Here is a 24,762-nt window from a genome sequence, read left to right as displayed (position 1 = left end):
GGCGACCCCCCACGGGGTCAGGATGTGGGTCTGGGTCCAGGACCACAGGGAGGCTGCAGCCATGCCGGTCCTTGAAGCTGCTCCCAGCTTGGCTGAGGGCTCACGAGGGTCAGGCTGTCTGGAGCCAGCGACGGCGAGTGGGAGAGGAGGGCTTCTGGCAGCCACCTCCCCACCCAAGGTCAAGGGGAGTCAGGGCACGGGGATACGGAACTGCTGCTTGGTGCCCCCTGGTGGGCCTAGAAGATGCCCTCTCAGAAGCGCCTGGAATGGGGTGGGGGGAGGGGCAGAGGTAGCCCCTCCCCCAAGCTGCCCTCAGTGCTCCAGAAGCAGGCTGGGCGGCTCTGAGAAGCCGGGCACGGAGCTCAGAGGTCCTGGTGTGGCACCCGGGCCCCCGGGGGGGGGGGGGGCGGTGTTGGGGAGGGCGGGAGCGAGTTTGGTGCCAGCCAGCTCAGCAACCCCCCCAGGATGTGCTCTTCCCTTTTCCTCTTCCTCTCCACCAGACTGCAGCCCCAGAATCCGTCCCACTCAGTGCCACCTGCCCTGACACCTACTGGGTCCTCTCCCTCTGGTCTCAGCACGGATGGTGGAGGTGGAAAGGGGACAGGGAGGTCTCTAGACTCCCCCGCCCAGTCCCCCCCCATCCCAGGCCGGGGTCCTGGAGCCTGAACAGAAAGTTTGTCCTCAAGGGTGGACAAGAGTTTCCAAAGCCAGTCCTTGGGGCTGAGGGGAAACACTGATCCGAGAGGCGGCCTCACAGCACGGGCAGGGCCTGAGGATTGAGACGGTGGGGAAGCAGGCCCAAACTCCTCAGCAAGACCCTCTCCCGCGGGGCCTAGCCCACGGGCCCACAGCTCCATCTGCACAGCACCCTAGCCCTAGGCAGTGCCAGCATCTGCTGGGTAAATCCCACAGGCGGCGAGAGACAGAAGGACAGACTGGGTCCCTGGTCAGGCCAGCCTGAGCACCCCAGCCCCTAGGACGCTGCTCACATGGCGTGTCAGACCCCATCACACTGCAGGGCAGACGCAAGCCAGCTTCCTATCTCCCTCTCTCCCTCCCTCTCTCTCTCTCTCCCTCCCTCTCTTTCTCATACACACACACACACACACACACACACACACATGCAAATAGGGACACACGCACACATGCATACACCTGGGCCCAGAACATAGACTCCTAGGGCCAGAATACGGCTCAGGGTTCTCTCCAAATGCCAGTCTCATCCATGGCTCAGGAGCCCCCAGGACCCTAAAGGGAAAGAAAGACACAAGCAGAGCAGCTGACTGACGCCTCCGCCTGGGCCCATCCAAGAGCCCCTCCCCCAGGCATCATGACCTCCCCCAGAGGCCCTCCCACTCCCTGCCAAGGCCTCTTGCCCCCCGCATCCCACACACACACCACCCAGCAGACAGTTAAAACCCGATCATCATGAACACTCATTATATAACCAGCCCCGACCTGCTGAGGATTCCTTTTACCCCCTAGAGTCCCAGCTCCAACCCCCCTCCTGGCTTCCTACAGCGAGGAATTGGGCACCCCCTGGGTGCTGACCAGAGAGGGGGCCGGCTCTCCCCTCTACCCGGGCCTCGAGGAAAGTTAAAGGCTGCCTGGGATTTCCCCCATTCCATCCCCTGCTGCGGCTCTCCCTCCACCAGCACTCCCAGCTCAGCCCCCTGGACACTGGCACCAGCTATAGTCCCGCTGGCCGCAGAGCCGCAGCAGCTTAGGGGCAGCGGAACTGACAGCCCCCGGCCGGCAGCCTGACTTGTTGAATAAATTTCTGCAGCGCTGGCTCAGCCGGCTTCAGCATTGGCACCGAGAGAACTTTCGTGGCCTTGGAGAAGGGACCGGTCAAAGTTTCCCGTCCTTCCTCCCAAGGCACCTACCCCGAAGGTACGGGGTGGGGGGCCGGCCTGATGGCCACGCGCGGGTGGGGGACCGGTCCCCAGAAATAAATAAATAAACGCCTCAATAAAGAAAGAACCCGACGCGCCAAGAAACTGGCACGGAGCGGAGCCCTCCTTTGCTTCCCCTTCCCCCCATCCCCACCCCCACCCCACCTACCTTGGCATGGACTTGGCCGGGCAGCGGGGGGTCGTCCACGTTAGAGCCGCAGGGGCGACGCGGCCCCCCGAAGCCAGAAATCGAGGGGGACCTGCAGCCCCGCCAGCTTCCCCCCGCCAATTCAGGATCAGCTGAGCCCCCGGGGCGCGAGGGGCGGCGGGCAGTGGGCGGCGGGCCCAGGGGCCCGGGCCATGGCGGGAGGAGGCGGCGGGCTGGCTGGAGTGTCGCGCGGCTCCGGCGAGCGGCGAGAAGCCGGCAGCGCGGACGAGCCGCGGACCGAGCCGGAGTTGGAGCGCGCGGCAGGCGGCGGGCGGGCGGGCGGGCGGGAGCGCGGCGCTCCGGGGCCGGGGCCGGGGCCGGGGGCGGGGGCGGGGGCGGGGGCGCTGTGGGGACCGAGCGGCGGGCAAGTGCCCGAGGGGAGCCGCGCGGGCGGCGGCTCAGGGCTGGGCTCGCGCCTCCGGCCCCGGGCTCGAGGCGCGGGGTCTGCGCGCGGCGGGGGCTGCGGAGGAGCCCGAGCGCCCGGCGGTGCGGGGACGTGCGGCAGCGGCGAGACCGAGCCGCGTCGCGTGCGAGGCAAAGCCGTCCTTATACTGACACCAAATGTCTTCGGGGAAAGCTGCAGGCGCGGGACGCTGGAGGGGGGAGGCGTGGAGGCGACAGACAGACTGACGGCGACGGCTGGTGAGTCCCCACTTCTCCCAAGCGGACAGGTAGCCCCCAGCCTTGAGGCTACCTCCTTAAAATTCAGGGTCGTGCCCTGGGGAGGGTCCTATCCCCTCAACATGGGGGCTGCGTCATGCATAAAAAGGGAGGGACCCTATTACCGACCACTCCCAAGTCCCAGGTGCCTGGTTTGGCCACATTACAGTCCGGATTCTCACCGAGATGCTGTGAGAAGGGTGGGGAGAGGGTCCTTCACTGCCCCAGTGAGGGGCTGCCCATCTAAGACCACCAGCTTTTACAAGGTGGAGCCTGGCTAGAACTCAGCTCCAAAGGTCACTCCACAGCCCAGGCAGCCTCCCCTCTTCTCATCCACATCCAGCTTCTTCCCACCCTTCAAGGCTTGGCTGAAAAGCCACCTCCTCCAGGAAGGCTTCCAAGAGGGCTCCCAAGTGGAACAGATGCCTCTCTCCAACTGCAAATGCCCCAGCCTTGCCAATTCCCCTGGGCAGCCCAGGCCACAGGAGCCCGAGGGGTCAGGAACCTCAGCTCAGCTCTCCCACCCCCACTTCATCTTCTTGGAGGTTGGTGGGTGGGGGCATCCTGCTGAGCTGGGGGCTGTGGTGGGGGGATACTGAAGCCTGCCCTGGAACCACTTGGTCTGGCAGATGGACAGAATGTTGGGGGAAGGTGCCTTCAGGCTTGATCCCAGCTTGGCCCCTTCCTGACTGAGGGCCTTGGGCAAGCCCCTTAAGGTCTCTGAGCCTCAGGTTCCTCATCTGTGAAATGGAGGTAAAAGTTTACACTTTGCAGAATGAGAGGAGTCTAAAAAGGTTTTAGCGCCGTGCCTGGCGCACAGTAGGTGCTCAACAAATATTCACCGCTTCTTACCTTTTCGTCTGTCCAGGGAAACAAGACAAACCTTTGTCACCAGACCACAGTGCAAGGTCTTACAAGCACACACCAGGGTAGGTGGTGTCTCACAGGCATGAACTGAGCAGGCCAGAAGGTGTCCACCGGTGGGATGGATTTATTTCAGAATAGAGTGGGCTTCAGATCAGGAGTCTCGGGGAAGACCTCATCAAAGGCCAGAGGCTTGCACCGGGCCTCGAAGGCTTGTGCAGGATTGAGATAAGAGGAGACGGGGTGGGTGGAGAAATGGCATCGAGAAGGGAGAAAGGACATGCGCAAAGACGTGGAGGTGGGAATGAGGTGGCGAGAGCAGGCACTCCATGCCCTGACCAGCTGAGTGCCCAGCTGGACAGCCCCAGGCCTGGGAGAGTGAAAGAGATCAGGCAGCAGGGCAGGGAGAAGATGCCGACCATTGCTCGCTTCCTCTCCATTCTCCTCCGGCAACACTTACGTTAAGTTCAAAGCTGGACGGGACCCTGAGGAGCCACCAGATGGTGAGTTCTCAGGACTGGGGCTCTTCAGTCACAGTCTCCCAAAGTGACTGCTCAGCTGCCCCCACCCCAGTTGCATACCTGGAGTGACATAAATCTCACCATCTCGTGGGGCAGCTCCTTTGTTCTCTGTGCATCTCTGATCATTCAAGTTCTGTTTCAGATTTAAGGAGAAATTTGTGCCCCCCTCCATGATCCAAGGCCCTTTCCTGTCCCGACAGGACTAGCAACCCCTCCCAGCCTCCTTCAAGCATCCACACTGGCAGGAAGTCCTGCTTTATGTCCAACCTAAATGCTTTATGCTTCAACTAAAACCTTCATTGTCCAGTCCTTCACTCTTCTGCCCACCCCACCGCTCGTCACTGGGATGGGCTCTGTGGACATGCAGGGCGCACATAGACTAAAGGTCATGGAAGGACTGTTGACGAGGGGCGACCCTCAAAGCTGCTGGTGAATGGGAGTGCAATTCCAGGCCTCCGCAAGAAGCAAGGCTGTGGCCGTCTCTCCTGGAGGCCCTCGCTGGCTGCAGGAGCTTCATTTATTCATTATTGCTATTTATATTGGGCCTGGTATTTGCAGAAGGCTGCAGCAGCCGTGCACACTCATTAGGCCCCGCCGTGCCCTGGGAGCGGGAGCCTGCCAGGGCCCTGCCAGGAGGTAGGTGTGATGGGCCCCAGCCCGGAGTCCCCTAGTGCACCCACCTGACAGCTGGGCCAGGCTCCCTATCCCCTCCCCCAGGGACAAGACCCAATCCTTGTTGGACCCTCACTCCCTATTCCAGCAGCTGCTGGGCTTCTCTGCCCGTCCCCGAGGAGAACTTTCTAGCAATTGTAGCGGCTGGAAGGGTAGGGAACACCTGTCAATGGGCATAAGCAAGCTGGGACTAAAGGAAGCTGGGGCAGGATTCCTGCCCTAGGACATGAGATAGGTCCCTTCCAGGCCTAAAGATCCAAAGAGTACAGAGACAGAGATTCCAGTATCCTCAGAATCCACACGGATTTATTTCTCAAACACTTACAAAGCACTTTTCTGTGCCAGGCCCTGGTCTAAGCCCTTGACAAATATTATTAACGCGCTTAATCCTTTCCGCAGTCTTGTAAATTGTCACTACTATTTTACAGATGAGGAACCAGTGGCAGAGAGAAGTTAGGTGACTTGCTCAAGGTCACACAGCTAATAAATGGCAGAGCTGGTATTTGAATTCAGGGGACCAGGCTCCAGAGTCTGTGCTCTTAACGAGGATTCTGGATTCTAAGATTCAAAAACTCTGAGGCTTCCCTGGTGACGCAGTGGTTAAGAATCCGCCTGCCGATGCAGGAGACACGGGTTCGAGCCCTGGTCCAGGAAGATTCCCACATGCCACGGAGCAACTAAGCCCGTGTGCCACAACCACTGAGCCTGCGCTCTAGAGCCAGTGAGCCACAACTACTGAGCCCACGTGCCACAACTACTGAAGCCCGCGCGCCTAGAGCCCGTGCTCTGCAACAAGAGAAGCCACCGCAATGAGAAGCCCGTGCACCGCAACGAAGAGTAGCCCCCGCTCACCACAGCTAGAGAAAGCCCGCGTGCAGCAACGAAGACCCAACACAGCCAAAAATAAATAAATTTAATTAATTAATTAATTTAAAAAAAAAAAAAGGTTCAAAAACTCTAAGAGTCAAGGTTTCCAGGATTCCCAACAGGCAGAATAACCCCACCTACTAGAGCAGGGAGGGGATGGCCTGAGATACCCTCACATGGGCCACCCCGTGCCGCTTCGAGCACATTCCGCCGGGGCGTGGAGAGGGACTGCTCTCAGCCCAGTACCCTGGATGGCTAAGAACCAGGCCCTGGGAGCAGCCCACCATGATCAGAGCTAGGGATAGAAGAAAACCAATGGCAGAAAACGAACGTCAACATTCCAAGAGCTTTTATTAAGCATCTACTGGGTACCGGGCCTGTGCCAGGGCTGAAGGACGTGACAAGATAGAAGGGTGACAGAAATGCTGACTGCGGATGAAACAGGGTGGAGATCTGGAGTCAGACTCAGAGGGAAGGTGGGCCAAAGCTGGTCCCCCCAGAGGCAGGTGCTTGATGGGTTCAGAGAGGCCAAGGTGGACCCAGAGCTCAGTCTGGAGGGTCGTGGCTGGATTGGTCAGGGGAGAGAAGAACCGGAAGTTTCAGAGGGGAAAGGGCAGAGAGTGAAGGGAGAGGAGAGAAGATGAGAAGCCTGGGCCACAGGGAAGGAGAGCCCCTGGGAGGGGCCCCCAGAGAGGAGGACCCCGATGTGCCCGTCCCCTCTCCCCACAAGCCCCCAGAAAGTTGCTAGATGCACACAGGCCTTGTGAGAGTGGGGTTTTCAGTGTGGGAATGTCAAGAGAGGATGAAACCCCCTGGGAGCTGCTGTGCACAAGGCCAGCCCTGGGCACGTCAGCCAGTTCATCCGCCAACTGGACGAAGCTGGCGGAAGCAAAGGTCAGAGCCAGAGGGGCCCAGGAGGACACTGGCATCCCTTCAGGGTCGCTGCAGCCCCAGGAATCCTTCCCAGGCTGGAAGGGTGGTGGTCCAGCATCTCACCCAGCTGAGGAGAGGTAGCCCCTCCCCCAGGCAGGTGCCCATGTCCTCTATCACCCCACTTAACCCGGCGAGAGGGATCATGGAGCTCATTTTACAGATGAGAGAACCAAGATCCAGAGAAATGAAGTCAATTGCCCAGGGTCACATAGCTAGTGAGCGGCAGAAACAGGATTCTACGCCACAGTGAGTGAGTGAGCGAGTGTGTGTGTGTGTGTGTGAGAGAGAGAGAGAGAGACAAGAAGAGGGAGGAGAGAGATCCATCTCCAGCTGCCCAGGAAGGAGGCTGGAGGTGGCAGAGGGAGAGGGGACAGATCTCAGGACCCCCAGCTTCCTGCCAGGTGGGAAAGCCCTGACTCACAGCCAAAAGAAGCTTCCCAGATGGGGCTTGAAGAAGCTAGTCTGGGCGCAGTGGACAGGGCTGCCGTGCGCCCCAGACGTCTGCAGTGAGTGGGGGCGGGGCAGGGGCAAGGAGAGGCGGCAGCTTCATTCCAGGGTGAACGGCAGCCCTGCCCAGACCCCCAGCCCAGACAGGACACCAGAAACCCCCTAACGTCCGACTAGCGCTTGACCATTGGCAAATCACCCCCTCTGTGCCTCACAGCATCGGGCGCACGTAACCCGGCATGCAGTAGGTGCTCAGTATTTGCTCAGTGCATTCCTTGAATGCCAGCACTCAAACAGTCATTTCCAGGTCCGTGTTACTGATGAGGGAATTGCGGTGATGTGGCATGGGACAGTCACTCCAGTGGTCACTCAGTGGCATTTATGAACCACCTACTATGTGTCAGGTATTGGATGTAGGGAGACGAATGAAACCCAGCCCAGCAGGGGGATGGCCATGTTCAGATAACCGGTGGTAAGCGCAGTGGAGAAGGGGGCCCACAAGGAAACCGTCTTTTCTGGGGGGGGGAGGGTCAAAGCAGGCTTCACATGCAGAGCAACCCTCTGAAGGCTTGGGGTGGGGGGGCGCAGCGGGCAGCGGGTGGGCAAGGGCTTTCCTGGCAGAACATTGCAGGAAGGTCATCTCAGGCAGGGGTCAGGAGGAGAAAGGCCTGGGGCTGTGAAGGAGCAGAGCTCGTTTTGGGAAAAACCCTGCTTTGAATGCCAGGCCAAGGGGGTGCAAGGGGGGAGTGGCAAGGTCAGGTTTGTTGTGGAAGCCCGGACCTGGGTGCCATGTGAGAGCCCATCGCAGGAGGCAGGATGAGGGCCCGGAGGCCTAACTAGCCTGGGCTGTATTGCTGACAGGACGGGTGGGGACAGACTTGAGGGATGCTTTGGAGGCAGAGGGACAGGACTTAGAAACTTAAGGAGGGAGGGCCCTGGTTTCTGGTCCTTCCCCAGGTGGACGGTGGTGCCTGACATCCCCCCCAGCCTGGGAAGGCAGACAGTGGGATGGGGGGTGAGACAGGCACAGTGAGGGAGACACAGCAAACGAGAGAGATGGGAGAGTATGAGATAAAGGACATGGGAAGAGAGAGGTGAAGGGAGAGACCAGAGACACAGTGGAGCCGGAGGGGAGAGCGACGGGAGGAACCAAGGGGAATCAGCCTCTGCTTTCTTCTCTCTGTCTCTGTCTCTGTGGGAGCGCTTCTCCTTTTTCCTGTTCCTCTTTCCCATCTCCCTTCCTCCTTTCTCTGACTCTGTCCATCTTTCTCCCTCCATCCCCCTCTGTCCATGTCCACCTCTCCTCCCAGTATTCCCCTGTCTCCCTAACTCGGGGGGCCACTCCCTCTCCATCTGTCTTCATCCTCTGTGTGTAAGTCTCCCTGCACACGTGCTCTCACTGTCTTTTTCTCTCTGCCCTTCCTGCTGTTTGGAGAAAGAATAATGGAGCAGGCATCTCTTCCCTTTATCCTCCGCTGGACAAACAAACGCTGGCACCCCTGCAGTCAGGCCTCCGGGAAGCCACCTTCAATGTCGCCCTCAAGGAGAGATGATTGGGGGCTGTGCGGGTGGGAGAGGGGCCCTGGGCTGCAGAGGCTACTCCAGGTTGCCCTCAGTCCTCACCCTGCAACCCCGGGACCCCTGCTGGCTCAGGATAGGCATTCGACGGAGCAGCTCCTGGAGCTCCCTGCCTGGTCGAAATTCTTCCTTTCCTTTAAGGGTCTGATCTTTGTTAAAACTGGAACCCACCTCACCCCACCTCCCACTCCCCTACCCGCCCCACCCCTGGCCCCGGGAAGAATCATGGAGCCCAGTTCCCCAGCCCTGGGGCCAGGTCTGTACCTATGCCAGCTCTGGGTTTTGGAGAATAATCCCCAGTCCTGCCCTCTGTTTGGCCTTGGTCTTGGGGGTTGGGAGGAGGGGATGAAAAGCCATGATCAAATGTCTCCACCTAGAGAGTGCCTTTGCGTCCTCAAGGCCAGCTCAGTCTCTTCCCCCCATCACACCAGACGAGTGTGGTCCTCACCCCTCACCCCCACCCTGAATTGACGGCCTAGCACTTTGTCCTGCCCCTGCCAGACTGGGACCCCTGCAAAGAAGGGCAGAGCTGGGCATAGAGCAGGTGGCAGGGGCTTGCTGAATGAATGAATGGATGAATGAATGAATGATTATCGCACAGGAGGGTGTAACAGGGCCACTTTGTCCGTTTAGCAGCTCCTCTCGGAGCCCCAACTATGTGCCAGGCACAGTTTTAGGCCCTGGGGGTAGAGCAATGAACAAAATGAAGTTCTTGCCCTGTCACGGAGCTTACATTGTAGTCAACGAGTCAGAATATACGTAAGATAAAAATGTGCAATATATAGTACATCAGATATGATCAGCCTGTAGAGAAAAATAAAGCTGGGGAGAAAGATAGACAGCGAGGATGGAGGGGTCATTTTAAGCGAGGTAGTCAGGGACATGATCAGACTCAGATCCTAAAAGATCATCCTGGCTGCTGCATAGCGACCAGGCTGGGAGGGGGCATTGCTCATCGGTCCCCGCACGCTCTAGGGCCAGAGGACTGATGCTTTCTCAGCAGGTCCCTGGTCCCTGATGCACATGGCCCCTGACACCTGGGCCCACCTACCCAGCTGAGGGCCCAGACTCTTACTTCTCCCTGTGGGTGAGCAGAGCCTGGGGCTCAAGCTGCCCCACTTTATCTCAGCCCCTCCGTCCATCTCTCATCTCCCATTCTCTTCCACCATCCCTAGGGCACACACATTCCCTTTATAAAACCTTTCCAGGAATCCTTCCATCTAGGGCGGAGACACAGACCATGGTCAGGGTGTTTGAGGGGTCCCCGGGGGAATGGAGGACACAGATGCACATCCTCAGTAGAGATCTGGAAGGCTTCCTGCAGAGAGTGGCTTTCAAGATACACCTTGAAGGTGAGAGTAGCCATCCACAGATTAAGATGGGGGGACACTTCCAGTGGGGGGCGGGGGGGTCGCAGAATCCAGCCTCCAATTCTATTTGAATGTCAAATTATATATACACAGTTGGGGAAGCAGTATGAGCTAACCCACTGAGGCAGAAAAGCACGCACCTGATAGAGAGGCCTCAGGTGTTCTGGTAACCAGCATGACCTCACCACCTCCACATCCGTGAATTCCCTTGCTCCCCACCCCCAGCTTTTCAAGGTGAGCAGGGTCATCATGGTCCTCTGGCAGATGCAGAAGCAAGGACCAGAGAGGCCAACAGACTGGCCGAGGTCACACAGCAGAAAGCAACAGAGCTCAAAAGCCCAGCCTGGGTCCACTCTCTGCTCCCAGTCTTTGGGGACCTTGACATCCCCCGCACCCCAAGCCTCTGGGTAAAACAGGAGAGGGGTTCTCCACTACTTTCACTTCCGGGGTATAGAGCTGCACGCCCCCAGAGAAGAAGAAGCACACAGAGACACACAATCCCCACACTCCTGTGTGTACACCACAAACACCACAGACAGCCTCACACATACACCCAAACAGATAGAATTTTTATTAAATACACCCTCACAGCAAGACACAGATTCGCACAGATACGTTCACACTCCCTCTCAAGTACACACAGCCACTTGAGCGTTACTGTTATTAGGTTCACACAAACACAAACACAGAGCAAAAATACCCTTTCTCAAAGGCACTCATGCAGGGAGAAAGGCATAGTTAGGTGTTAGAGAGACAGAGGGAAAGGGAAGGACGAGAAAGAGGAGGAAGGTGGAAAAATCCAGGGAGAGGGAGGGAGGGAGGGAGGGAGGGAGGGAGGGAGGGAGCGGGCAGATCAGGGAGGGAGCGGGCAGATCAGGGAGGGAGCGGGCAGATCAGGGAGGGAGCGGGCAGATCAGGGAGGGAGCGGGCAGATCAGGGAGGGAGCGGGCAGATCAGGGAGGGAGCGAGTTTAGAACATCCAGGGGGAGAGAGATTTAGGGAGAAAGATAGGAGAGGAGAGGGGAATGTTGGGGAGGAAAAATAAGGAGACAAGGAGGCAGTAAGGGGACGGAGGATGAAGACGGGAAAGAGGGAGAGGGAGCCTGTGATTGGAGCCTAACTTTAGCTGCAGCAGCGCTGATGACTCACACTGGGGGGGGGGGGTGTGGAGCGTTGGGTTGGCTCCAGGCTTCTGTTTATATACCTCGATGAGCTAAATATACAGGCTAAGGGGTTCTTCTGTTCTGGTCCAGCAGCTCCTCTGCATTCTTCCTCCCGCCCTCACCTCCCCTCCCTAGCACACACAGGCACACACAGGCGCACACAGGCGCACACACGCGCGCGCGCGCGCGCGCACACACACACACACATACTCACTCAGAGCCCCTGCCTCTCCCTCCCCCAAGCCCACAGGGCCCTGCCTGTGCCCTCCTGCAGCCACCAGCACACATCCTGCCCTTGCCTACAGCTCTCCCCACCAGTGTATTGGCTGCCAGGAGCTGACCATGGAGCTTGGCTCCAAGCTCAGGAATGACATGGTCCAAACTGCCCCTTTCTGATTTCAGGAGGTCAGGTGGGAGGGGTTGACACGTGTCCAAGGTCACACAGCATGCAAGTAGATGAGCCCCACCAGAGCCTCCTGTGACTGCCAAGCCAGAAGCTCCCGCAGGAGGCAGAGGTGAGGGCCTGAGGTGGTGGGACTGAGTGCCCAGGGGCAGGCAGGCTGGGGCCTGGAGAAGGGAGAGTGGAGCTTGGAGGGAGAGAAAGCGCGAGCCAGATTCTGCAGAACACGGAAGAAATGGAACTGGGGCTGATGGTAGGGGGTGGTGACTGAGGGTCTTGGGAGAGAAGGAGAAAGAGAATTCCATGGGCGAAATCATCTCTGGACCCACAGGGAGCTCTTCTGTCATCATCAGCCCCCAACCCCGCTCCCTGCACCCAGACCTCCTGAGTTCGCGTGCATGGCTAGCCCACCACCCCGGTCATAAGCCTGTAGAGTCCCGTCCTGTAGATCGTGGGCCGTGTCGCTGTCCGTGGTGCTGAACCTCTCCAGGTCCTCTCCCAGGCCTGGACAGGGTCCATTCCCACCCAAACCTCTCCCAGCAGTTCAGCAGGGTTGAGGGATGAGATAGTGGTGGGAAGGAAGGGGGAGATGGAGACAAAGGACAGGGATTGTGAAGGAGGTGGCCTCAGCCAAAGGTTTTCAGGGAGAGAGAGCGATTTCTCCTTTGACATAATTTTCAAATAACCACAGTGACCAGGAACACCACAGCAAAGATGGCTGACGAGTCGCGGAACCAAGGCAGAGTGAGACGTCTGCAAATCTGGGCGAGTGTTGACACGCACAAACGAATCCAGGCCGGAGGGCGGAAACTGGGCAGCCTGAGGGTAACGTCCTCAGCAGACTTGAACCAAAACGCTTCTAGTTTTCCTGTGTTTTTATTACCCATCTTGATGAAAAGATTGTGCGTTTTCACACTGTCACAGAGCAAACAGAGCCGTGACTTCCGTTTCCCAGGGTACGTGGCTGGTTCATGTACTCCTCACAGCTCCATCACATTCCTGACAGTTTCGAAAATTTTTGTTTTCCTCTGGGAACATAGAAGCATGCTAACCCTCCCTTTCCCCATCACATGCCAGGCTCAGGAGCCCCGTTCCCTGGCACACACCTGCCCCCCCCCGCAATGCTCTAATTACACTTGCCCCCTCCCTATGCTGTCTCATGCCTCCAGGGCCTTTGCACATGCTGTTCCCACTCACACACCTGAAGTGCCTTCCTTCCCCCTTTTCTCCTTCTAGGCCTAGCTTCTCTGTCTCCTCTGCTGGACTCTGCAGGGCAGGAAGTACCACACTCATCTCAGTATCCCCAGCAGCCAGCATAGGGGCTGTCATACCCACTTACTGGGTTTCCCTTCCATTTAGATGAGTGAGCTGAACTGAAGAAACACTTGACTAAATATTCTAGGATTGGGGAGGAGGGGTGCAAATTGACTTTTCTAGCAAGGAGATTGGTGCAGGTGTTCAAAGGGAGAGGTCTCCACGTTCTTAGACAGAAACTTACTGCATAAAGCAACCTTAAGGGAAGTTTAATACAATCCTCCCTCCCTGCTTTGTCTCATTTTGCAGATGAGAAAACTGAGGCTGAGAGAGGAAGGGCCTTGGTGCACAGTTGTCCAGGGAGATAGTGAGCATCCCGAAGCTGCCCGAGACGACAGGGATGTCCTTCTGAATGGAGCAGGTGGGGAGGGGGCTGGCTCTCTCTTCCAGGCCCCTGGGCCCCAGCTTGACCATACATATCCCTTAGGAGAGAATCTATCAGCCCTGGCAGAAAGATGGCCCCACCCCCTCTCCTCCACCACCCCACCTGCCAGAGAATCCCAGCCTTCAAATAATGAACGATTCCTAATTTAATTACATCTTTAATTCATTTGGGTCTCTGAGGAGCTTTGATCTGGAGTCTGAGGAAATGCTCAATAGTTTCCGAGAGGGAGGGAGGATTTCCTTTCCTGTTTCAGAGAAGGGAGAAAGAGAGGCCGTAGTCCCCTTTTCCTCTGGGACTGTGTGTGCCCCCTACTTTCCCTGAAGGGAATCCCTCCATCAGACTTGGACTTTGAGACAAACAAGGTGCTGGCAGAGGGCAGGGTAGCAGCTGGTGGAGGAAGCAGGGGGTATTGGGGACCCCCCCACTATTTTAAAAGACACAGTGCTCGCTCACACAGCAGGGAACTGGTTGTGGACTCCCTTCCGTGTGCTGGGGCATCATAATCACTGCAATCATTTCTTGAGGGTCTTCTGTTGTCAGGCCCTGCATCCAACTTAACGTTTACCTCTCAATATTACCATCTGTGTTTTGCAAAAGAGGAAACCAAGGCTCCAAGGAGAGGAAATGACTTGCCCAAGACCATAAGGTAGGTAAGAGGCACAACCAGGACTCAACAGTTTTCTTTCTGGCTCGAAGCCGCTGCCCATAAACTCTACCTCCACCCCCACCCCCACCTGCCGCATCTCGGACAAGGAATCCCAGGAGATGTCTAATCCAAGGATGCTGACACTCCAGGGATGAACCTCTTGGAAGTATTTGGGAAATCTTGTGCCTATTGCAAATTTCATCAACATAATAATAAGGGCAGACATTTATACAGTCTTTACTGTGAGCTAGGCACTGTTCTAAGCACTTTCACGTATTACCTCATTTAACCTTCACATCAGTCCTATGAGGTAGGTGCTAGTATTATCACCCCCATTTTACAGATGAGGAGACTGAGGCACTGAGAGGCAAGCAACCTGGCTAAAGGTCACATACCTGGGAAGTAGTGGGTTCTTAGAGTCCTGCAGAGTAGGGTTTATAATCCTGACTTTAAAGATCAGGAAACAGGCTTAGAAGGGGCAGGGCATCTCTCAAAGACACACAGGAAATGACCTAACTTAAACTCACACCAGGTCTGACCAAGTTCCAGCCTCTCCATTGCACTGAGTAGGTGGGAACCTCAATTTCCTCATTTGTCAAATAGGTCAGACATCTGTGTCACAGATTAACTGGGAGGACCAGAGGTTAACTGGGAAAGCACTCTGTAAATGGATAGGCACCAAAAACATGATAGCTACGTTCCTAAGGCACTTAGAATGTGTTCATTTAATCCTCACAACAACTTACAGGGTTGACATTATGGTTAAGCACAATTTATGATGAGGAAACTAAAGCACAGAGAGTTTAAGTAATTTGCCTAAGGTCACACAGCCCATAGATGGTGGAGCTAAGATTTGAACCCAGGCAGCTGGTCCCAGAGTCATGCCCTTAACCACCATGCTCTGCTCCCTCCACCTGGGAGCATCAGGGAGGGTGGGGAAGGGATGGGAGCCAGTGATGAGACCTGGGAGGACACAGAAGGAGGTCATCTGGCAGAGAACAAGTGAGAGCAGAAGCAGAAGAGGGGACAATTCTGGGACCAGACCTGGGGCGGGGACACAGCCTAGCGCCCCACCCCAAGGACCGAGGGGTCTTAGGAGCCATTTGTGTAGGAGCCAAAGCCATGGTGTCCCAGGCACAAAGGTTTGTATGGTGGGGAGGGGGTGTGTTGCCAACCCAGGGGCCAGCAGATGGGGCAACAGCAGCCCTAAGGGCCACATGGACCACCAGCTGGACAGGCAAAAGGTGCCCAGCAACTCCTGCCACTAGGAAGCATCTGAAGGGGGACAGGCCTGGGGGCAGATGAGAGGCTGTCCAGAGGGGCTGATGACCTGGGCTGGGGCGTAGTCCTGGAGGTGGAGAGACAGGAGAGTCTCAGGTGATTTAGAAAGTTGAATGGACAGGACGGGTGACTCCTCTCATGGGGGGTAAAGGACAAGGGGAGAGTGGCACCCCAGTTTCTGGCTGACGTGAGACAGAGGAGAGGAGAAGCAGGTTTGGGGGAGGAAAGCAAACTCCAGTTGGGACAAGTTGAGGCTGAGAGGTTTATGTAACATGCAAGAGCAGAGGACACGCCCAGGAGGCCATGGAGACATGAGTCTGGGGCCCTAGAGAGAGGTCTGGGCTCATGTAGAAGCCATACAGCCTGGGATGGCCCAGCCACGGGCTGGAGGACTCACCAGCCTCCTTTTACCTGTTTCTCAGGAGAGGAGTTGAGTGGAGCTGCCAGGACCCTCTGGGGACATCTCCTGCCCCTGTCCACCAAGCCAGGGCCCCAGTGGGGGGGCCTGGGGGCCTGTCACCCAGGACTCCCTCCTAGACTGAGGCTGCAAGTTGCGCTGTCCTCAGGCTGGGCTTTGCCTCCCGTCCAGGCAATTCAAGAGACAGGACCTCAAGCACAGACGCTGGCAGACAGTGTGGGCACCAGGGGCTGACTTTACCACAGCTTCTCCAAGTCTGAGAGCCATCCTGCCAGGGAACAGGCTGCCCACTAAGGAGTGAGCTCCCCATGACAGGTTACAGCCACACAACTAATGAATGCTTCCTCCTCCCAACCAAGCCTTCCCACCCATCTCCCTGTCTTTGAGTCTGTGGGTACCATCTGTACCCCACCCATCACACCAGGCTCTAGCGTCTCACATTCACACTCACTCTGCTCCCCTGTCACGCTTCCTGCCTCAAACCTCGCTCATACTGAATGAGGAAACAGTTTCCGGCACATAGTAAATGCTCAGTAATAATTTTTACCTAACAAATGGCTTGACATTCATTCATTCATTCAACAAACATCTGCCAGGCACCACTTGAGGGTCTGCGGCTACAGGCAAGAACGAGATATAAACTGTTTCCCAGACAAGCAAAAGCTAAAGGAGTTCATCACCACTAAGCCAACCTTACAAGAAATGTTAAAGGGATTCCTCTAAAAAGAAAAGAAAAGGCCATAACTAGAAATACAAATATTATGAAAGAGAACATCTCACAGTAAAGACAAACATATAATAAAGGCAGTAGAACAACCACCTATACAGCTAGTACGAAGGTTAAAAGACAAAAGCAGTGAAACCGTCTATTCTACAATAATGAGTTAAGGGATACACAGAACAAAAAGATGTAAAATATGACGTCAAAAACATAAAATGTGGGAGGGGGAGTAAAAATGTAGAGCTTTTAGAACACACTCAAACTTAAGCGACCATCCACTTCCAAGAGACTGCCATACACGTAGGTTGTTACATAAAACCTCATGGTAACCACAAACCAATAGCAGACACAAAAAATAGAGAAAGGAAGACAAACATAACAGTAAAGAAAGTCATCAGATCACAAGGGAAGAGAGAAGAGAAGAAAGGAACAGAGAAGAACAACAAGAACAACCAGAAGTAATTAACAAAATGGCAGTAAGTGTGCTATTACATTTAATAATTAATTTAAATGTAAATGGACTAAAGGCTTCAATCAAAAGACTCAGGGGAAAAAAGGGTGTATAGAAGCTCTGTGGCCCTCACATCATGATTGAGAAGACAGACAACAAACAAGAATAAGAAGTGGAAGTAGGGCTTCCCTGGTGGCGCAGTGGTTGAGAGTCCGCCTGCCGACGCAGGGGACACGGGTTCGTGCCCCGGTCTGGGAAGATCCCACATGCCGCGGAGCGGCTGGGCCCGTGAGCCATGGCCGCTGAGCCTGCGCGTCCAGAGCCTGTGCACCGCAACGGGAGAGGCCACAGCAGTGAGAGGCCCGCGTATCGCAAAAAAAAAAGAAGTGGAAGGAAAATATCTGGTGGTCAGACCATGGTAAGTGCTGTGGAGGGAACAACAAGGAGGGGTGCGGGGAGTGGGGTGTTGGGGTGTTGGCCACGGTAATTTGAAGATCCCAGGGTGATCCACCTGTGGATCCATTACTGCCCCACGCTGGCTCGAGGCTTTACGTGCTAGCACTCCTGAGTCCTCACAGCCCTAGAAGGTGGGTGTCATTCTTTTCATTTTGCAGATGAGGAAACCGAGGCACAGACAGGGTGAGTCTCTGGCCCCTGGTCTCACACAGGACCTGAACCAGGCTGTCTGGTTCCTGTGCTGGGAGAGTGGGGTGAGAGCGTCTTAGAAAAACCCTTCCAGGCAACCCGTGGGCCCTCACCCTCGGGCAGGGCAACATCACTGGGGTGTGACAGGCACAGTCCCACGGGGCTCCCCTCCCCCCGCCCCCGGAAGGGCCTCATACTTAGTTTAATGCTCTGCTCTCAGCTCACCATCTCAATTATTTTTTAGTAGTTATTATTTTTTTAATATTTATTTAGTTAGTTATTGGGTTGTGCCGGGTCTTTAACTGTGGTACGCGGGATCTTCGTTGCGGTGTGTGGGATCTTTTAGTTGCGGCATGCGAACCCTTAGTTGCAGCACGTGGAATCTAGTTCCCTGACCAGGGATCGAGCCTGGGCCCCCTGCATTGGGAGCGTGGAGTCTTAACCACTGGACCACCAGGGAAGTTCCCCCATCTCAATTATTTTTGAACAAGGGGCCCCGCACTTTTCTTTTGCACTGGGATCCACAAATAGGTAGCCAGTCCTGCCCTCAGAGAAGAAGGCCTCTAACAGATGCTCCCCTCACTCCCAGCCCCTCTTCCTCAGGCCTGCCAGCCCTAATCACACAGCCAAGGGGCACTGTCACCCGTCTTCCCCAGGCTCCTTGACAGTGGTGGGGGCAGAGCATTCCTTCTCTGTGTCTCCAAAGCCCAGCGGGCAAAAGCAGACCCTCTGGGACTGTTGGCTGGGTTGGACCAGCTGGGTTGGGATGGAGTGAACTGGCCCCTCTTGCGGGTCCTTGGTGGAGTTATTGGTGCAAATCTCTAACAACTCTGCTTCCTTCTGGGAGATCCTGCGATTCCCCTCTGGCCACATCTGACTCCTGATGCCAGGCTCCTGACTGGGAGGCATCCTCTCAGGACACACCCAATTAGGGGCTCTGGGGTCCAGGGACGTCCCCACCACCCGCCCAGCCCCTGGCCCCTGCACCCTCAGCTCCACCTGTGTGGGGTGAAGAGAGTCAGACATTTCACACCTTCTCTTTCACGGGTTGGCAAAGAGGATCAAAGAGGGCTGCCTCTCCTGGGCTGAGAGCAAGGACGCACAGGAGTGCGATGAGAGCCCCAGCCTCTGACCCTTGTTCCTCTCTAAGTGCCCCCTCTGAGCATCTCAGGACGCTGGGGCCTCCTCCTCTGTGGTTGAGGAAGCCCCAGAGGCCTGGCCAAAGTCTCAGTACACCCCCAGGCCTGAAGCTCCAGCTCCAGGCTTCTTCGTCCTCTGCATCCTTGAAGCCTGCGCCTGCAGGGGACCAGGGTTTTCACCACCGAGCAGACACGGGACCCTGAAGCCATGACAAAGCCTCCTCGTTCTGCCTCTGTTCATAAACCTCACATGACACTGGTCATTCCAGACCCCCAGCCTGACCTCCTGGAGGCTCCTGGGGACTGCCAGGAGGGAAACTGGGAGGTGTATTAGTCAGGATGTGACTGGCTGTGCTGTGGTAACAAATCGATCCTGAAATCTCAGAGCTATAAAAACTATAACAACAAAAGTTTATTGCTTGGGCTTCCCTGGTGGTGCAGTGGTTAAGAATCCGCCTGCCAATGCAGGCGACACGGGGTCGAGCCCTGGTCCGGGAAGATCCCACATGCCAAGCAGCAGCTAAGCCCGTGCGCCACAACTCCGAGCCCACGCTCCACAACTACTGACGCCCGCGCGCCTAGAACCCATGCTCCGCAACAAGAGAAGCCACCGCAGTGAGAAGCCTGCACACCGCAATGAAGAGTAGCCCCTGCTCACCGCAACTAGAGAAAGCCCACATGCAGCAATGAAGACCCAACGCAGCCATAAATAAGTAAATAAATTTATTTAAAAAAAAAAAAGAGTTTATTGCTTATCTGTGTCACAGTTCAACTGGACCATCCTCTGCCATCCACAGTATAATGTACCAAGGTCATGGTAGCAAGAAGCATGAGCTGAAGCTTGCAAGGGATGCTTGCAAGAGCCTGGCCAGGCCCAGAGTGGCATCATCCCCTCCACCAACACTCCATCAGCCAGAACTAATTTCCTACCCTACCTAATTGCAAAGGAAGCAGCGGTAGAGGTAGGGGAGCTGATGTAAACACCAGCACTGTCCAGTCATGACTGGTAAGAGAGTTAATGCACATTCTCTGGCCACTTCTGAGAACTGAGCCCCTGTCTTGTTCAGTATCTGGCCCCTCCAAGACCAGCCCCTAGAGCCCCACCCTTGTCCTTGCAGGGATGCAATCTTACCACTTTAGCATCAAGAACTCAAAATCAATCATCAGTCGCATTTTACAGCTGTTACTCCCCACCCCTGTCTTCCCCTCCCAGCACTTAGCATAAGGCCACAATCACCCAGAAGTTCAGGAGCTGAAAGGTTTGCACAGAACAGCCCATGCTCATTCTTTCTCTCGCTGTCATAATTGTTAATTTATCATTTATACTCTCAGCTATTTCTAAAGAGGGTTTCTTAGAAAGTGAAATAAAAGATTAGAAATCATTTAGGGAACAGGAATGAGCTAGATATATTAGAAAGTTGAAATGGACACATTACAGTTGAATAATACAGTAATGTAATACAATAATGTAATCGGTTACCTTTATTACTACAGCACAGTAATAATGCTATCCAACTGGAGCTTCCTAGCAACAGAGGCAAAAAGAGAAACAACTTCTCCCTCCATATAGGCATCCCTTCCTGCTTCTTTGGCCAGCGCTCTTTTCCCTTCCCAAAGCTCTTTCTGTTTATCCTCCCTTGTTTTCAGATCCACTGGGGATAGAGAGATCCCCCCACCACTTTTTAGGCACCCATGTCCCCCTTGCAAGGAAAGAACAGCATAAAGTCAAATGGCTAAGGACATGGAAGCAACCTAAGTGTCTGTCGACAGATGAATGGATAAGGAAGATGTGGCACACATACACAATGGAATATTACTCAGCCATAAAAAGGAACGAAATTCAGTTATTTGTAGCGAGGTGGATGGACCTAGAGTCTGTCCTACATAGTGAAGTAAGTCAGAAAGATAAAAACAAATACTGTATGCTAACACATATGTATGGAATCTTAAAAAAACTGGAAAAAAAGGTTCTGGGCAGGACAGGAATAAAGATGCAGACATAGAGGACACGGGGAGGGGGAAGGGTAAGCTGGGATGAAGTGAGAGAGTGGCAGGGACATATATACACTACCAAACGTGAAACAGATAGCTAGTGGGAAGCAGCCGCATGGCACAGGGAGATCAGCTGGTGCTTTGTGACCACCTAGAGGGATGGGATAGGGAGGGAGGGAGGGGGATGCAAGAGGGAGGAGATATGGGGATATATGTATATGTATAGCTGATTCACTTTGTTATAAAGCAGAAACTAACACACCATTGTAAAGCAATTACACTCCAATAAAGATGTTAAAAAAAAAAAAAGAGTCAAATGGTTACAGTATTAGTGTAAGGGAAGCTCCAACCTGAAGAACTGAGCGTACACAGGACTTGAAGGTCACTCTCACTCTTTTGGCTCTTGGTTAAGGGATGGAGCAGAGGCTAGAACTCCAGGGCAAGAGACACCTTATTCTTCACGGGGAGGGGTCCAGGCCATGGCTTCATCAAGTACCCTGGAACTGCATCTGGAGGGCAGACGCCCCCTCCCCTGATGTCCTACACGTTAAATCACTGAATCCCCAGGATGACCCTGCGAGAGAGGCCTATATCCCCAGTTCGCAAATGGAGCTACTGAGGCCAAGAAGGGAAATGACTTCAGCAATGTTACCCAGCTTCCCCTAAAGACCGAGCCTCAGGGCAGGAGACCCCAAAACTGTGGACGAAATGCTCAGAGTTCTGAGAGGGGGAGGAGTGGGGTTCCCAGCCAGGCCCCAGCTTGGTCAGGAAGGTTCAGGAGATGGAGACCAGCTCCCCTCTCCCCAACCTCAGACTCCAGTTGCCATGACAACAGGGCCTCCATTCCGGGTGTTTGTTGGAAATTTGCATTTTAATGGAGATGTAATTAGAATTTAAAAGCTGAGGCTGGAAGGGACCGAATCCTTCCCAGTCCCTGGGGAGCCAGAACCCCCCCCTCCGACTACTCACCCTCTGCTCCACCCAGAGCCCTATTCTGACATTTTCACAACCGCTATACTCCTGGCGTCTGTCCCCACTGCCCAGATGGGGACCCTGAGGCCCCGAGCAGAGAAGGGACTTATTCAGGATCTCACAGCGAGGACAAGTCCCCAAGGTATGCTCTGCCCAAGGACCCCCTCCGTGGTGGTGAGGTCTCAGAGCAAGAGCTGGCTGGAGGCAGGGGTGCTGGCTGGCTGAGGGCCCCTCAAGTCCTCCCCTAACTCTTCCAGGCTCACCCTTCCTCTCCCTGTAATCTCACAACCTCTCAGTGGCCCTGGCGGCCTGGCAGGGCTGGGGGACTCCTCCCATCGCACCCCAGGGGGAACTGAGGCCCAAGGGATGTGCCACGGTCACACAGCAGCTTAGTGGCAGAGCTGTGCCTTTGGCTGGTCAGCGTTGAGCCCTTCAAAATATTCCACCCTTGACCCCCCACCCAGAGCCACTATCTGACCCCAGACCTCCGTGGAGAATTTCTAGCAGCTTCTTCCTGTGTCTTTACTAAGTTCTTAAAATCAGTCATGCCAGCAATTTTGTCTTTTCAAATCGTTGAAAAGAAGCTACTCTGCCTCTGCCTGGACACCCCCAGACAGGCTGCTGTCCCTGGGGAGTGTCTATGCGCACCATCCTAAACTCCACAAACCCTGGGGTCCCAAACACAGGCCCTCAAGAGGCAGAAAAGGCTCACACCTGCTGAGAATGTAACACGAGTGTGTGAGCAGCACAGGACCCAGATCCCTTGCTCACCTAAAATCCACTTCCCTGCACATGGCCTGGCTCCTAGTATGGGCTCAGCAGATGTTTATTGAGTGAATAGAAGATTAAGTGCCGGGCCTGGTGATGAGAACATGCCATGCAAACTCCCACTGCACCCTCCCCCTCCACACACCCCTGAGGGAGACACCACCAGCGCCCACAAGAGCCCTTCCCCGGGTCACACAGCTGGTAGGTGGCAAAGGCTGCATTTGAACACAGACCCGCTCACTCCAGGCTCTGGAGCATTACTCTCCCCTTGTGCTGATCACAAAAGCATGGAGGTCCAGCAGCTACATACATGTGCAGGTCACACTCACAAACGTGGACACGGGTCCCACGGGCACACTGCTGGCCCACATGGCAATCCTTTATTTTCAAACATGTCGTGCTTACTCTGTGCCCAACGTGCTGTTCCAAGTATATACTTTGTACTCAGTCCTCACAGCCACCCTGCAAGGTAGGGACCGTTATTATAATCAACATACAGATGAGGAATCCAAAGCACAGAGAGGTTATGTGACTTGCCCAAAGTCACACAGCGAGTGAATGAAAAAGCCAGAATCGGAACCTACACAGCCTGGCTCCAGAACACGTGCTCCCTCCAGACCTCAGGACCCCGGAGCCAGGAGCTCTGGGTCCCCACCACCCTCAGCCGTGGGAGGAGGGCTGGACAATATTTCTCAAAGCCCAATTCACAGAGGAGGAAACAGGTCTGGAGAAAGAAGGTGGCCTGCTTTGGGGTACACAGCTGTGTGAACCCAGGCCAGGAAGCCCAGAGCATCTGCATCAGTCCCAGCCCCCTGGGGGTTCCCCCAGCCCTGCCCATCTCCCAACCCTTCCCTCTGCCCACGGTGCCCTCCCCCACCCGGGGGGACTGAGCAGGAGTGATTGCCTGGTGACAGCCTGGTCAGGAGGAAATGAGACCTGAGGCAGGAGCATCACCTCTCAGAAAAGAAAGCTCCAGAGACCCTGAGAGGGATGTGATGAAACCAGAGGCCGAAAGGAGCCCATTCCTCGCCCATTTAGAACCAGACAGCACAGAAATGGATTTTCTCTTGAGAGCTCTTGTGAACACACTTCAAAGCCACTGATGGCAGGAGTAGGAAGTGAGAGGGAGGGAGGGAGAGGGGCCTTGGAAGTAACGCAGGGCCAGGCAGCAGAGAGAAGGGAGAGGGCCAGGCGATCACCAGTCAGAAGAGGCAATTGGAAATTCCATTTGGGTTTTCAATTTGAAGGTGGAGAAAGGCCAGGAACTTGGGGGAAGGGGGGTGGTGACTGCATAAGAGAAGGAAAGAGTCAGAGATAAGGAGACAGAGACACACAGAAAGATGGGGAGGCAAAAGCAAATTACAAGATCCCAGGTGTCCCCCCCAACACACAATTCAAAAAGGTCACACACACACGCTCACCCACGCTATTGCTCAGGACTCAGAGACCTGGGTTCTAGTTTTCCCTCTGCTCTTGAAATACCCTGTGACCCTGCAGAAGACCCTACCTCCCTCTGAGCCTTGGGGTTCCCCCCACCAAGGCCTAGTGAGGTTAAGTTGGTTCCAGAAAGGCCAGGAAGGAGACCGGGATGGGGCACGTGGGCGACAGAGGCTAGGGAGGTGGCCACCTCACTGTGATGCTCCTTCTGTGTGGCCCAGGGCCTGGGCTGAGCAGGCACCGAGGGGCATCCAGAGAAGGGCCAGGGCCCAGCGTTCCCACGTGTAGATGAGGCTGAGGGCAGGAAAGCACCCTGAAGCCAGGCAACCAGGACAGAAACCCACCTGTGAGACCTCACGACTCCCGCCCTCCACCCCCCACAGGGACAGGGACAGAGCAGGAGGGAGCTGCCCTTTCACAGCCTGTCCCATCAGGGGTCCAAGACAGGCCTGGCACTTTTTAGGTGCCCATATGCGGGCACCTCTTTCTTGCTCAGAGTGGGGCGGACCCGTCTGTAACATCACTGACCCACCCAGTTCCTATTCGGGTAATAAGAGCTTTACCCGTATTAACTTACTTGCTCCTCACACCCACTTTATTACGGAGCTAAGTCCCATTTAACAGATGAACAAACTGAGGCACTGTCTATTAAGGGATTGAGCGAGTGAGTGCCCAGCTGTCATGTGCACACCTTTCCGGAAGAAAGCCTCATGTCCCCGCTGGGCAGCCCAGCCTGGTGGCTCTGCCTCAGCTTCCCCATTCAGTCTTGGAAGGCCGCGGGGCAGGGACAGCCGGAAGCCAGGGCCACGCAGGGCTGGCTGCAAAGAGCCAGCTGACGTCGAGGGGCGTCCAGACCCCACTCTCGGACACCCCAGCCTGGACGGCGGCGGACCAGATCACGGTGCCGCGCCGCGCGAGAAAGCTGTCCTGCGGCGCCACCTAGTGGCCAGAGTGGCCGCTCGGCCCCTCCAGAGTTTGGCAGAGACGCTGCAAGAATCTACTGCTTCGCTGGGAC

The 24,762-nt window shown here is 55.6% G+C and overlaps 1 protein-coding gene across 1 annotated transcript in view; it reads right to left on the bottom strand.

The window, feature by feature from the left end:
- Positions 1-2,334, bottom strand: part of CACNA1I (calcium voltage-gated channel subunit alpha1 I) — a 117,195-nt gene extending 114,861 nt beyond the window's left edge. Inside the window, exon 1 of the mRNA XM_004279506.3 lies at positions 2,065-2,334. The gene's annotated coding sequence lies outside the window, so the exon portion shown is untranslated. The remainder of the gene's footprint in view (positions 1-2,064) is intronic.
- Between the last annotated feature and the right edge of the window lie 22,428 nt (positions 2,335-24,762).

This window comes from Orcinus orca, chromosome 11 (genome assembly GCF_937001465.1).
Source record: "Orcinus orca chromosome 11, mOrcOrc1.1, whole genome shotgun sequence".
Classification (NCBI taxonomy): domain Eukaryota; kingdom Metazoa; phylum Chordata; class Mammalia; order Artiodactyla; family Delphinidae; genus Orcinus; species Orcinus orca.
Note: the sequence above shows the minus strand (reverse complement) of the source record. Positions and strands in the feature narration are given on the sequence as shown.